At 34.9% G+C, this 14,369-nt stretch overlaps 1 long non-coding RNA gene across 1 annotated transcript in view; it reads right to left on the bottom strand.

Annotated features, from left to right (window-relative positions):
- LOC127559461 (uncharacterized) overlaps positions 1 to 14,205 on the bottom strand; it is a 55,008-nt gene extending 40,803 nt beyond the window's left edge. Inside the window, exon 1 of the long non-coding RNA XR_007953134.1 lies at positions 12,816 to 14,205. This is a non-coding gene — a long non-coding RNA (uncharacterized LOC127559461). The remainder of the gene's footprint in view (positions 1 to 12,815) is intronic.
- Positions 14,206 to 14,369: the final 164 nt, after the last annotated feature.

Here is a 14,369-nt window from a genome sequence, read left to right as displayed (position 1 = left end):
GCTTTTTACTCTTAAAATTCTGCTACTTAGTGAAAGAATAAATATGTCTTTGATATAGAATAATTGACTTGATTTGTGTTATTTTTTTTTTAATATTTTGAGGCATTCCTTCCTTTTTTAAACCAATGTTTTATACCTCCTCATAACTATTTTAAACATTGTTTTTGTTTAATGTTTTTAAAGTGTGGAATTCCAAATTCTATCTCTCCCTTCTCTCCCTTTCCTTTCCTGAGACAATAAACAATCTGATATAGATTATACATGTGCAATCATGTAAAAAATTTCCATAGAAATTATTTTGTGCAAGAAAACAAACAGAAAGACAGGAAAAAGAAGGAAAGAAGGAAGGACAGAAGGAAGGAAGATTGGAAGGAAGGAAGGAAAGAAGGAATAAAACAATGAACCAATGAACGGGAAAAATTGTATGATTTAGTCTAAACAATATCTTTCTCTAGACTTATATAGTATTTTCCAAGAATCTTTTTGAATTATCTTGAATCATTGTATTGCTGAGAACAGCTAGGCTATTCACAGTTGTTCATTGTATTATATTGCTGTTACTGTGTAAAATATTTTCTTGGTTCTGCTCATTTCACTTCATATCAGTTTATGTAAGACTTTTTATTGTGTTTATGTAACAACATATAATCATATACCACCAATTTCTTCAGTTATTCCAAAATCTCTTCTGGCCCTCTCCTCCTTGGCTTTCCAAAGAATCTGAGCTTTCATGAAAAAGATTCAAACACCTTTCCTCTTCCTTTTCCCTCAACTCCCATGTCATAGCTTTGGTTCCTCAGTTATAGTTTGGTCTTTGGCTAGTTATTTCCTTCCTTCTTGCCTTGCACATTAACATAGTAAGGGCTCAATGCTTATTGACTGATTGACCAAGAGTGTTATTGTTTGTCCTTCATTCTAAAAGAGGACCATGACATCAGGGAAGATATGTCATGACATGCAAATGAATTAGATTTAAGTGAGGGAGGGCTGAAAAGTTACTAGCCTAATATTTTCCTCCTGAGTCATCTGGGTCAAATAGCAAGATATAGATTAGTATGATTGGAGATAACCCAGGATGCAGTGGGAGACTTTGGCCTTCTTAAGCTAATGTCTTTAACAGATCTCAGTTAAACTGAGGCAATGTCCAATCAGTGATTAAGGCTATGTGATAAATGAGACAGAAAATAGCCTCTTTTACCTAGTAAAAAAAAAGAAATTAATCTGGAAGGGGGAGACCATCAGGGTTTCTGAACAAAAAGAAACAATTGCTATCTGAACCAGTTAGAATCCAAACAATAATCAAAAGGGGCTTGGTCTGGGACCTGTTGTGACCAATGAAAGCCAGAGTGATGTGGGTTTAAAGAATGGTTCTTAAGAAATCCAACCTGTAAATTCCAAGATATCTTGAGAAATTTCAGTGATCAAACTTTACATTCCCTTGGAAAGAGCACCCTCAGTTAAGAATCAGTTATTGATACCTTTTGTAGAAGGAAGGGAAGGGAAAGAAGAAAGAAAGAAAAAGAAAAAAAAAAGAGCTTTGGTCTCCAACTGGCCAGTTCCATTTGGGTCCCCAATGGGACAGCTCCTACTACTAATCATTGAGATTGTTGTTTGTCATTCATTCTCAAAGAGGACCATGATATCAGGGAGATTATGTCATGACATCCAAGTGAACAAGATGTAAGTGAAGGAGGGCTGTGCAAAGCTATTAGCTTCACTTTCCCTCCAGAACCATCTAGGTCGAGTGACCCAGTGGATCAAGACAGTAGGAGATAGCCCTGGATTCACACAGTGGGAAACCCTTGCTTTTTTAAGCTGAGGTCTTTCACAGATTTAAGAGCTAAAAAAGAACCAACTCTAGTTTGTAGGGAGAGGATAGAGTCAAGAATCATAAAGTATGATGTTATGATCCATGTCTCGATTGAGCCCAGTTTCTCTGTTCTAGAGATTACCTTAAAACTATGTTCTCACAATGTTTTGTCTAATTCCTTCATATTACCAACTTTATGTTCTCATACTGTAAACCACTATCAATGTTTTTGTTGCCTGGGAAACACACTCCATATATTTCTGGGAGCTTGTGAGAAGAGAATTGTGATAAGGTCATCTGACAAAATATTGTTGAGATTGGCTCTTAAGCCACTCCTTGTAATAGCATCTGGTTTTAAGAAATCTCAATATATGAAAATTGAGATTTATCAGATAGTTATTTTTGTAACTTTATTTCATATTTATGCTGTCTTTGAAATAGTCAAGCGATTTTTTTAAATATTAGGAAAGTTACATATGGAAGAACCCTTCTCAGTACAGATCTGTTCATTCTTCTTCAGTTGAACATTAAATGTTTTCAGAATCTGGCCTATTTTTCCAGCCTGCCTAGGTGCCACATTCCAGCTAATAACTGGACTGCTTATCTTCCTTGTATGTGGCATTCCACCACCTTGATGCTTTTGCACAGGCTGCCGCCATGCCTGGAATATATTCCTTTCTCTGTTTTGTCTCTTGGATCCCTTGTTTCTTTCAAGGTTCAACTCAGGTATATCCTTCAAGGGGACTTTTCTGATTTGCCCAGTTATTAATACTGTCCTACGCCAAATCATCCTATTTTCATATATCCTGTATTTACTTGTCTATGAACATGTGTCTTCCAGTGTACTCTGAGCTTCTTGAAGCCAAGGACCATTTTAGGTTCTTCTGTGTGATTCTAGCTCTTAGAACAGTGCCACATATAGTGGGTGGTTAATGAATATTTGTTGATTGTTTTAATTCAGGGAGATTTTAGGATCATAGGTGGTAACAGCCATTTTAAAATACTTTATTAAACTTTTGTTAGTGTTTAGCATTTTAATAGACATTTCCCCTCATAAGTTGACAGTGATAATAATAATAATATTCTTTAAAGTAGTACAGGAAAATAGCACGGGATTTTAGCTGTAGCAGTCACTCTCTAATTGTCTGTTGAATGACTTAATAATATTGCAGAAAATATCAAACTTGGAAGGTCCTCTGAGGCCATTTAGCGATCCCAAGCCCCAAAGGAACATATCCATCTTACAAGTAGTCATATAATAGCGTATCTATCTCTAAGAAGAGAAAACCCAAAAGGATTCAGGGGAGTCCATTCCATTTTTGAGATCCCTAATTGTTAAGAAGTTTCTGACTTTAAGTTTAGACTTCTTGGCAACTTTGACACATTCCTTCTGGTTTTGCCCTTTGGGGTACAACAGAACAAGTATAATTCCTTTTCCACACAGTAATAGCCTTCAAATATTTGAAGAGGCTATCTTATCACAACCTGAATCTTCTCTTCTCCCAGATAAATGTCTCTAACTTTGTCAATTCACATGACATGAGCATGGAGCACTTTACCATCCTAGTTCCCTCTTTAAGCACAGTACTCCATTTTGACTCTAGGTATTTTGATTGGCTGAATCTACTCATTTCTGCCTCCTGGCTTCTCAGGGTTCCTTCTAGTCCTAGCTAAAATTCTACATTTTAAAGGAAGCCTTTCTCACTTTTTATTAATTCTAATTAATCTTTCAGTTGTTTCTAATTTATTCAGTATATAGCTTATTTTACATAGTTGTTTGCGTGTTGTTTCTCCCACTAGACTGTGTGTTCCTTGAGAATGGAGACTGTCTTTTATCCTCCTTTTTATTCTCAGAATTTAGCATAGTGCCTGGAACATTGTAAACACTTAAATGCTTATTGACTAACCAACTGACTCAGAAATTCTATAGTTTTTCAGTCGGAGTTTTTAATCTGTGATTTCATCAGTATGAGTTACCTCTGTGATCCTGAGCAAATCACTTAACTTTTCTGTGCCTCTGTTGCCTTATCTAAAAAATGACAAGGGTTTCCAAAGTCCTGTCTAGCTCTAAATCTTATGATCTTACTAATTTATACTTATCCTAATTACCTTTCATCTTGTTAGAGTCAACCCATCATTTTGGCCTATAATGATCTTTTGGACTCTGTTTTGCAATGTGTTAAATATTATCTTCTGTTTCCTGACATCTGAAATTACGACAAATATGCCATCTATGTTTCTAGGTCACATCACTGATAAAAACATTGACCAGCATAGGGTCAAAGGCAATTTATTCATCTGTAAAATCAAGGGCTGAACAAAATGGCATCTAAGATCGTAAAATTTAGAATTAGAGGAACTTCAGAAATCATCTTTTCCAGGTCTACCATTTTACAGACAAAAAAATTAGGTATAGGGAAAGAAAGTGATCCAACTCACACAAATGGTAGACTGGGAAGTTGAATTTGGGGCTCCCCATTTTAAATCCCATGCCTTCCCTTTCAAGAGCTAGGTTTCTATGAATATATTCCAGTCCTTTTTATTCTTTTCCCATAAATTATCCCAGTTTAGGTAACTAGCAGTTCTGCAATGTACTACCTGTGTTAGAAGGAATCTATTCCCTCTGCTAACTACTTGAAAACTTAGCCAACAATAATGGGACAATAAATATCAATGCATATTTTTGAGTACTAAAGTGAGACTGAGCTCTAAAAGCTTTTGAAGGGTTCCACATTAATCAGCCAATACTGTCTCAGCCTATAATTTTTAAACTGTGGTTGAACCTTATATGATTAAAAAAACATTTTTATGATAAGAATAAAAGTATTTCCAGGGGCATTAGAAAGTGAAAAGACTATGGGGGTGCTTCTTTCTCATAGAAAACCTCTTCTTTTTTTATTGCCTAACAAAACAAAACACTTTTCCTGTATTTTTTAATTGCCTTCATACAAACTAGTGAGAGAGAACACATGGAAAAATCTTTGATTTCATTTCTGTGGGGAACTCTTTTCATCTAGGCACATTACAAATTATAATAACTTAGATGATAATTCCTGGGGTGTAGTTGGAGGCTCTGAGTGAGTAAATGATTTTTAAAAAATTAAAAAACAAAAAACATCTATTAAGATCTTATTTAGTGGTAAGCCCTAGGGATACAGATACAAAACCAAAGACATTTGATTCCAGTTTTCAAGAGACTTAAATTCTAACATGGAGAGGAAACATTTCACCTTGGAGTATGGTGACAAGGGAGGGACATGTTAAATTACAGGGATGAGTGGAAATATTTGTATAGCCAGCAGGTGTCAGTATGAAGTTTTTCTTTTAGGATTTACCATCCAGCCAGGTACCCCAGGGCATGACCTTCCCTTGGTCTCTCCCACAACTTAAAACTTTTCTTTGAGAAGCTCTGAACTACAACTCTGGTTCAACAGTGATTTCTTTTAATCTCATGGTGAAATGGTTCCAATTCACTGGCTAATTTTTATTATTTTGGAGCTTGTGTAAATTATCTAAAATCAAAATCATAAATTTTTTATTATGTTTGGAGTGCCGAAATCTTGATTATTTTGGATTGAGGATCAAACACCTATTCTGTTCTAATTGTGTTTCCAGATATTTACCAATATCTTCCATTACATTCTACTCTGAGGACTACTACTACACAGATATGTGCCACAAAGAAGCTATGATCATTTACAGTTTTTATATGAAACAAAATCAGGAAATGGAAACAACTTAAAGAAATAGAAGAAATAGAGAAATTACAGCTAACACTTAGACAAATAAAGAGTACCAGAAAAAAGAGTTTGGGCAGGTGTAAAGGAGAATAGACAAATCTTTCACTGATTTGCTGCTGGGATAGTCACAACCTGCAGCCTCAATCGTGCCAAACAACTCTATCAGCATCTTTTAATAGATAGAACATCATATAGGGAAAGCCCCGGCCCCATCAGTGATCTATTGTTAGTTTCCTTTTAAACACCTGCTCTCATGCTGAGCTTCACTCACTGCCACTGCCAATCAACTTTTCCCAGTTCCACAGTATAGTTCAAAACCTCCTAGCACAGCAAGAAACCTGTTACCCAGAATTTTGGATCCTTTTCCTCCAAATGAGAAGAACCCCTATTGTCCCTTTGGACTTTGATTCCCATAAATCTATGCAGCCAGTACCTGAAGTCTGGTTTCTAAGGAGCAATGGCAGAGTTGCTTCTTGGTTTCAGAGCTGGATAAAGTATGGGGCAAGAATAAACGGCAGCATGGCTAAAGGGGCTGCCTGAAATAACAGGCCCGATGAAATACTAACTGATCTTAGCAACAGATGGAAGTTCCAAAGACTAAGGGGCTAAAGCCTGCAGGGTAGGTCTCTGATTCTGCTCAAGAATCATGGTTAAGTGACTTGCTTTGGACAAAACTTATAGTTAAATGTCAGAGGGAAAATCTGAACATCTATAAAGATATACATACATTGGTGTAAATGTGTGTCCATAGTGTGTGTGTATATATATAAATTTATACAATGAATATACTATATATAATATATATATCTATATTTATATCAGTTAAATAACATAGTGAATAAGAATACTGAGCCTGAAGTTAGGAATATCTAAGATATTATGGATTATTATGAAGGAGACATATTATGGACTTTAACCCCTGGCTGCAGTTGTGGCTATTACTGAACTGACAAAAAAGGCTGCTCCAGAGACTCCAAGAAAACCTCAACAGAGAACATTACATTTTAAAGAGAATATTACAATCGTCTCTAAATATCAACATAAGACAATTGTCAGCAAATCGCCAGTTTTATGTGGATATTCAAACCCTTAGATATTTATGAACACATTTAAGGGCTTTTTGGTAATAAAACTAAAAAGTAAGATTCTCCCTTTAGCAGAATTTTGATTTTAGAAACACTCACCAATCAGAAATAATCAGTAAACAGACCATTGCTTTGTCTCTTTCCCATGGAATAGTTTGTTGCTTTCAGTTGTCTAAAACTGCTATTTAAAAAAAAAACAGATCTGTGATTTCACTATGTAGGGAGCTCCCAGTGATGAACAACTTCTCTTGATACAAACCAGCTCCATTTTTGCAATTTATATTCTTTAAAAATGTATTTTAATCTTTTTCATTAAATATTTCTCAGTTACATATAAATTTTTTAACAATCTTTTTTTTTTTTTAAGTTTCAAATTCTCTCTCTTCCTCCCTTCTGGATCCTCTTCTTGAGAAGGCATGCAAAACATATTAGCCATGTTGTAAAAAGAAAGCACAGACAAAAATAAAAATAAAAACAAGAAAAATAAAGTTTATGTTTCAATCTGCATTGAATTCAGTTGTCTCTCTGGAGATGGATAGCATTTTTCATTATGGGTCCTTTGGAATTATCTTGGATCCTTGTCTTGATCAAAATAGCTAACTTTTCCAGAGTTGTTCTTATATTGTTCTTGCTCCATACAGTGTATAGGTTCTGCTCACTTTATATTAGTTCATACATGTCTTCCCATGTTTTCTGAAACCATTTTTGCCCATCATTTCTTAAAGCACAATAGTATTCTATCACAATTATATGCTATAGCTTATTCTGTCATTCCCTGGTTGATGGACATCCCCCTGAATATCCAATTCTTTGCCACCACAAAAAATTGCTATAAATAAGTTTTGTACATGTGGGTCCTTTTCCCTTTTCTTTGATCTCATTAGGATACAGACCTAGAAATAGTATTGCTAGGTCAAAGTACCTACAGTTTTATAACTCTTTGGTCATGGCTCCATGCAATTTATATTCTCTAAGTGATACTTGAGGCAATGAGAGATGATTTGCCAAGGGTCAAACCAGTCTGTTTCAGAGATGGAATTTGATCCCAATTCTTCCTTACTCTTAGGATAACTCTTTATCCATTATGGCATGCTGCCTTTATTAACTATATATATATATATGTATATATACACACATTATAAATATATATATGTTGTATATATATATATATATATATATAATTAACTAATTTACTACTGATGTTCAGTTTTCAGTCCCATCTTACTCTTTGTGACCCTATTTGGGTTTTTCTTGACAAAACTATTTGATAGCAGTTTGCCATTTCCTTTACCAGTTCATTTTACAGATGAGGAAACTGAGGAAAACAGGATTAAGTGACTTACCCAGGGTGACTCAGTAAATAAACTAGTATTTGAGGCCAGATTTGAATGAAGGAAGATGAGTTTTTCTGACTCAAGTCCAGCACTTTACTGTGCCACCTAGTATCTCAATTTACTACTATTAGGAGTCCTTCTTCCATCACCTGCACTTATTTTGCATACATCAATACCTAACTCTAGCCATTTCCTCATTAATTGCCTATTATCTTGGAGGAAACTTCTTTTTCCTGATTGGTGATTGCTTCTCTCAGATCACTACTTCATGAAAGTCTCAATCATGTTTCAATCACTTCCTACCCTCTTGGCTATCTCTTCCTCCTCCTCTTTTTATACACCTCTCCTGTTTGAAGTCAGCTCTGCCATTATCCTTGATATCATGTACCAATGTAGCATCTATGGTTACATTTATAGTCCCATAACTTTACTCAAAATCTATCTTGTAAATCAAGCTTTCTTAAACTCTGGGTTGTTATTTTATTTTATTTTTTAAATAACTTTTTATTGATAGAACGCATGCCAGGGTAATTTTTTACAGCATTATCCCTTGCATTCATTTCTGTTCCGATTTTTCCCCTCCCTCCCTCCACCCCCTCCCCCAGATGGCAAGCAGTCCTTTACATGTTGAATAGGTTACAGTATATCCTAGATACAATATATGTGTGCAGAACCGAACAGTTTTCTTGTTGCACAGGGAGAATTGAATTCAGAAGGTAGAAATAACCCGGGAAGAAAAACAAAAATGCAAGCAGTTTATATTCATTTCCCAACATTCTTTCTTTGGGTGTAGCTGTTTCTGTCCATCTTTGATCAATTAAAGCTCTCTTTATCGAAGAAATCCACTTCCATCAGAATACATCCTCAAACAGTATTGTTATTGAGGTATATAATGATCCTCTGCTTCTACTCGTTTCACTCAGCATCAGTTCATGTAAGTCTCGCCAGTCCTCTCTGTATTCATCCTGCTGGTCATTCCTTACAGAACAATAATATTCCATAACATTCATATACCACAATTTACTCAACCATTCTCCAATTGATGGACATCCTTTCATTTTCCAGCTTCTAGCCACTACAAACAGGGCTGCCACAAACATTTTGGCACATACAGGTCCCTTTCCCTTCTTTAGTATTTCTTTGGGATATAAGCCCAGTAGAAACACTGCTGGATCAAAGGGTATGTACAGTTTGATAACTTTTTGAACATAGTTCCACATTGCTCTCCAGAATGGCTGGATGTGTTCACAATTCCACCAACAATGTATCAGTGTCCCTGTTTTCCCACATCCCCTCCAACATTCCCCATTATCTTTCCCTGTCATTCTAGCCAATCTGACAGGTGTGTAGTGGTATCTCAGAGTTGTCTTAATTTGCATTTCTCTGATTAATAATGATTTGTCTGGGTTGTTATTAATTGAATGTGGAGGTTGTGCAATTATTATTTGTTATCTGAAAATGTTTGATTTGTAAACCTATTTCATAGACCTATATACCCAGAGTTGCATTAAAAATTTCTTTATTTCATTTTCTATATTTCATTATCAATGAAAATCAGTGTAGGCAAAATATCATGGGCAACTAAAATTCAGTCTAGGCTTCAGAATCTTGATTACAGGTAAAGTTCCTCACTAGTCAATATTAGTTGCTTCAGAAGCAACAAGAAATAAGATATATATACTGTGTTATTTAAAAGGAAGCAAATTACCTTTTCCTCCCACCCCAACTAAATACTCCTTGGGATAGAATTGACAGGAAGAAAGCAGAGGAAATCATGATCTGCCAATATTTCTGTCCCCTAGGGATATAAAATGAAGGTAATTGAGTCTAGTATAGATATATTTCACAACTACAGGTATTTACTAAAGTGAAAGTTCACTGTGCTGATAGGCCCAAAGTGCAACCAGCCAATATCAAGGTCATCTAAGCTTATATTGGCTGTATCTCACACAGGTTGATGCTGTGATCAAAAAAGATAATATTTATAAACGTGCTTGGCACATTGAAGGTGTTTAATAAATGCTTATTCCCTTCACTTCCCCTCTTCCCCTCTTTTGGTGGAAGACAGGAGATAGTCTTGTGCACTGAATAAGGCATCTTGGAATGAAGACAAAAATTATTGAATGCAGTAAACTACTAAAACACATCTGACACTTCTTTCCTTTCCCAGAATTCCTGGGTCATTTATGTGAGTGCCTATCCATCTTGTCTACTGTATCATTTACTGTTTTTGCTTAATTTTTGCATTATTTTAATTATTTGAAGCCATTGTACACTTTAATTTCTCTAGTTTAGTCATTGTAATGGTTCACATATTTTTCAGGAGATCCTTAGCTTTGTTTGTAATCTGTTTTGTGAACTTAACAAGCATTTCTTTTTTTTTTTTTTTAATTTTAATAGCTTTTTATTTACAAGTTATATGCATGGGTAATTTTATAGCATTGACAATTGCCAAATCTTTTGTTCCAATTTTTCCCCTCCTTCCCCCGACTCCCTTCCCTAGATGGCAGGATGACCAATCCATGTTAAATATATTAAAGTATAAATTAGATACACAATAAGTATTCATGACCAAAGCATTATTTTGCTGTACAAAAAGAATCGGACTCTGAAATATTGTACAATTAGCCTGTGAAGGAAATCCAAAGTGCAGGCAGGCAAAAATATAGGGATTGGGAATTCAGTGTAATGGTTCTTAGTCATCTCCCAGAGTTCTTTCGTTGGGTGTAGCTGGTTCAGTTCATTACTGCTCCATTGGAACTGATTTGGTTCATCTCATTGCTGAAGATGGCCAGGTCCATCAGAATTGATCATCATATAGTATTGTTGTTGAAGTATATAATGATCTCCTGGTTCTGCTCATTTCACTCAGCATCAGTTCGTATAAGTCTCTTCAGGCCTTTTTGAAATCATCCTGTTGTTGACCAGCATTTCTCTGTGTTGCCTTCTAACTTTGGGGATTGACACTCGAATTACTGTCCCATTGAGTTATGATTCAGGTTCATTTCACTTTATGATATGGTCTTAATTGTCTCAGTTGTACATTTTGTTAAATAGGTCATGTTTATTAAAACTAAGATTTTTAAAAGTGAAATCTGGCCAATCTGATTATCAGTTACCAGAGATATGTGATCCAGGCACCCAAAGAACCATCTGCTAACTCCAGCTATTTTACCTGGTTGTTACACATGTCTAGAATTCTCTCCCTCCTCTTCTCCATCTCAGAACTTCCTTGCCTTCCTTCAAAGTTCAGCTAAAATTCCACCCTCTGCAAGAAGCCTTTCCTGCCCTAAATACTAGTTCCTTCTTTCTGAAAGACTGCTTCAAAGTTGACTGACTACTACATATCTTTGTACATAGTTCTTTGCATATAATCTCCTTCACTGGGAGTTTGAGAACAAGAATAAGTTTTTTACTTTTCTTTGTACCCCTTTAGCATGATGCCCGATACATAGTAAATGCTTAATAAATAAGTAAATGTTCATTGATTGACTTACCCTGACAATCATTGGGAGTCAGCACACATTAATAAAGTTTGCTGAAGTTGCTTGGGAGTACTTGAATACTTTTATTTGAATAGTTTTAAAAGCACTACTTAAGTAATTTTTTAAGTAGTATTTTTACAGATTTGATATGATCAGAGACCAGAAGATCAAAATGAGAATGATTTGGTATCAGGTCAGCTTTTGCAAACATTATATGTATATTTCTGTGTATGGGTCTTTGTAAAAGTACATACACCTATGTTCATCTATGTTTATCATCTGTCTATCTATCTTTGTGACTTGTTTAAAAAGTCATTGTTCTCCATCTACATTGCTGAAATTCCTGCCTTGATTCAGCAGCCAAATGATTTGGTGTAATATTTTAAGCTTGGGATGAAAATTCCCTCTATTTTCCTTATACTCTATCAAATTGCCTTCCACATCTCCATTCCTGTATATTATCATCTCAGACTCACCTCTATTATCAAAAAACCCCAATACCCTAATTCTTTTATGCAGTATCTCAATGCTCCTAACTGCCTCCCCAGCCATTTTTTTGATGCCAATTCTCTCATTTATTTAAGTAAATCTCAGTCCAGCAATAACTAGCTGTCTTAAACAGTTAAGAACATCCATATCATATCTTCAAAACATTACTTTTCCATGCAGTTATGATTTAGGTGGAAAGAACCTTCGATTTGGAGTCCTAGTCTCAATTCAACTTAACAATTGAGCAAACATTTACTAAAAGCCTATTATGTGCAAAACATGGTGCTTTGTACATAGTAGGGCAAACTACCCCTTTCCCTACCCTCAAAACAAAATCAATCCCAACCCTCAATGATCTTTCATACTACTGCAGCAAGGGGAGATACATAGTTAAATACAGATTAATTGTAGGGTACCAACAATTGGGGAAGGGATGGAAGAGTGGGGAACAGAAAAGGCCTTTATGTAAGAGGCCTTATATGAGTCGAATATGGAAGGATTCAAGGAATTTCAGGACTTTAAGAATTAGAGACAAGGAAGATGAAGTGCATTAGGTAAGGTGGAGAAAGAGACCTCCTGTGCAAAATGGAGGCAAGAGACTGAATGCTCACTTTGGAGAAGAGCTGGTAGGTCAGGTTGGATGTAGTAAAGTGAAATAAATCTGGAAAGCAAAGAGGAAACTAGATGGTAAAGGGCCTAAAAAATACCAGAATAGATAATTTATACTTTATCCTATTGGAGGATTCTGAATTTTTCATTAAAGAAGGACATGGTCAGAATTGTCACTGTCATTAGCTATGTGATTTTGGACAAGTTATTTAACTTTTTCTTCATTTTCCTTTCCTGTAAAATATAATATTTGAATTACTTACCTCATCCCGAGTCCCCCAAACTATTTTGTATTCATTTATGATTAGGTTATGAATTCTATGTATATAATGGAGTCAGCAAAACTTGGAAACTTTCCTCTAAAAAGTTCTTCCATAGACTACTCTTTGTAGAATTTTTCCTTAGGGTAGATAACTATGGTACCATTATAAGGTTGCACCTCAGAACTTTGACCACACTAGGTGAGAAAATAATGGTTCTATGACCTCATCAGAACTTTGCTATGTATGGGCAGGCTCACTTACAACTTTTGGGGGAGGTTGTTATGTCTCTCAGAAATTTCGTTTTTTCACTAATGTATAGATTTTAACTTAAGAAAGACATTATTAAAATGATAGTAGCTAATTGTTCTTCATGCTGGTTTTTTAAGATAAGATATTCATCACTTGTCAATACTTAATAGATATGTATTTTCTTTTTATATTTCATCATCACAGTATTCACAAAATATTCATTTTTAAGATAGGGTAGAAGGGTGGGATGGAGTACTTTCATTTTGAATCAGACTTTTTAGGATTTCTAATAAGATAATGAAAACTTTTTTTTCCCCTTAAGTTTCTGAAGTGTTCCTTTAAACAAACTATGGGTGGGAAATCTTTTGAGAAAATGCTGTTAAGCCTTTTAGTTATGTTTGGTATTATACAAAAGGAGTTTTCTCTATACTAGTCAAATTTAGGGATGTTCATTCAGATCTCATTTTATCTCCTCTGACAACTAACTTAATGATGCAAACTTGATTGCTGAGAGGAGTAATTATAGGAGGGAAATTTGCTTTGAATTGTGACCTTGAAAATAATATTTTGCTTTGTTTAATTTTACTGCACTGTGTGAAGCATAGTGGGTAGTGTGATAGAGAGCTTGCTCTGGGCTTGGAGAATGTGAGTTCAAAGTTTATCTCTTCTGGTTTTTAACTGTGGGACCTTAAATTAATTCAATTTTTCCGGCATAGTTTCTGCAGCTGTAGTGTAGATAGGCTTCAGAGGCCCTTTCATGTCTAGATCTGTGATCCATCCACACTGAATTTCTTTTCTTTTCTTCTTTTTCTCCTCCTCCTCCTCTCCTTTTTTTTTTCTTTCCAATGTCACACAGCTAGTACATATCTGAGGCTAAATTTTGAACTTAGGCCCTCCTGACATCAGAGCCAATGTTCTATCTACTGTGAATTTCTATAAATGTATAGAATAAGACTACTTAAGTTCACAATATAAAATTTTTAAAAGGGCTCTGTAGTAAATTAGAACTCCAAAATCTCTTTTTAGACTTCCTGTAAATATAAAACCAATTAGGAAAATATGTTAGGATAGATTTAAAATTTATATGAATGAAATTTGGAAATTCTGGTGTTGAAGTTGACACATTTGAAATACAAGTAAAATTTTAAAACTATACACACACACATACATATATATTATATATACATATATATACATACATATATATATATATAAGGAAACTGCTAAATTCTTTGAATCATATCTTTTTTCATTATCTTTTGCATGTCAGATATAAATGATAGATTTCTAAGATAGATGTTAGGT

The sequence above is a fragment of the Antechinus flavipes genome, chromosome 4 (genome assembly GCF_016432865.1).
Source record: "Antechinus flavipes isolate AdamAnt ecotype Samford, QLD, Australia chromosome 4, AdamAnt_v2, whole genome shotgun sequence".
Taxonomy (NCBI): Eukaryota; Metazoa; Chordata; class Mammalia; order Dasyuromorphia; family Dasyuridae; genus Antechinus; species Antechinus flavipes.
The sequence above is the reverse complement of the archived record's forward strand: the minus strand, read 5'-3'. Positions and strand labels throughout refer to the sequence as shown.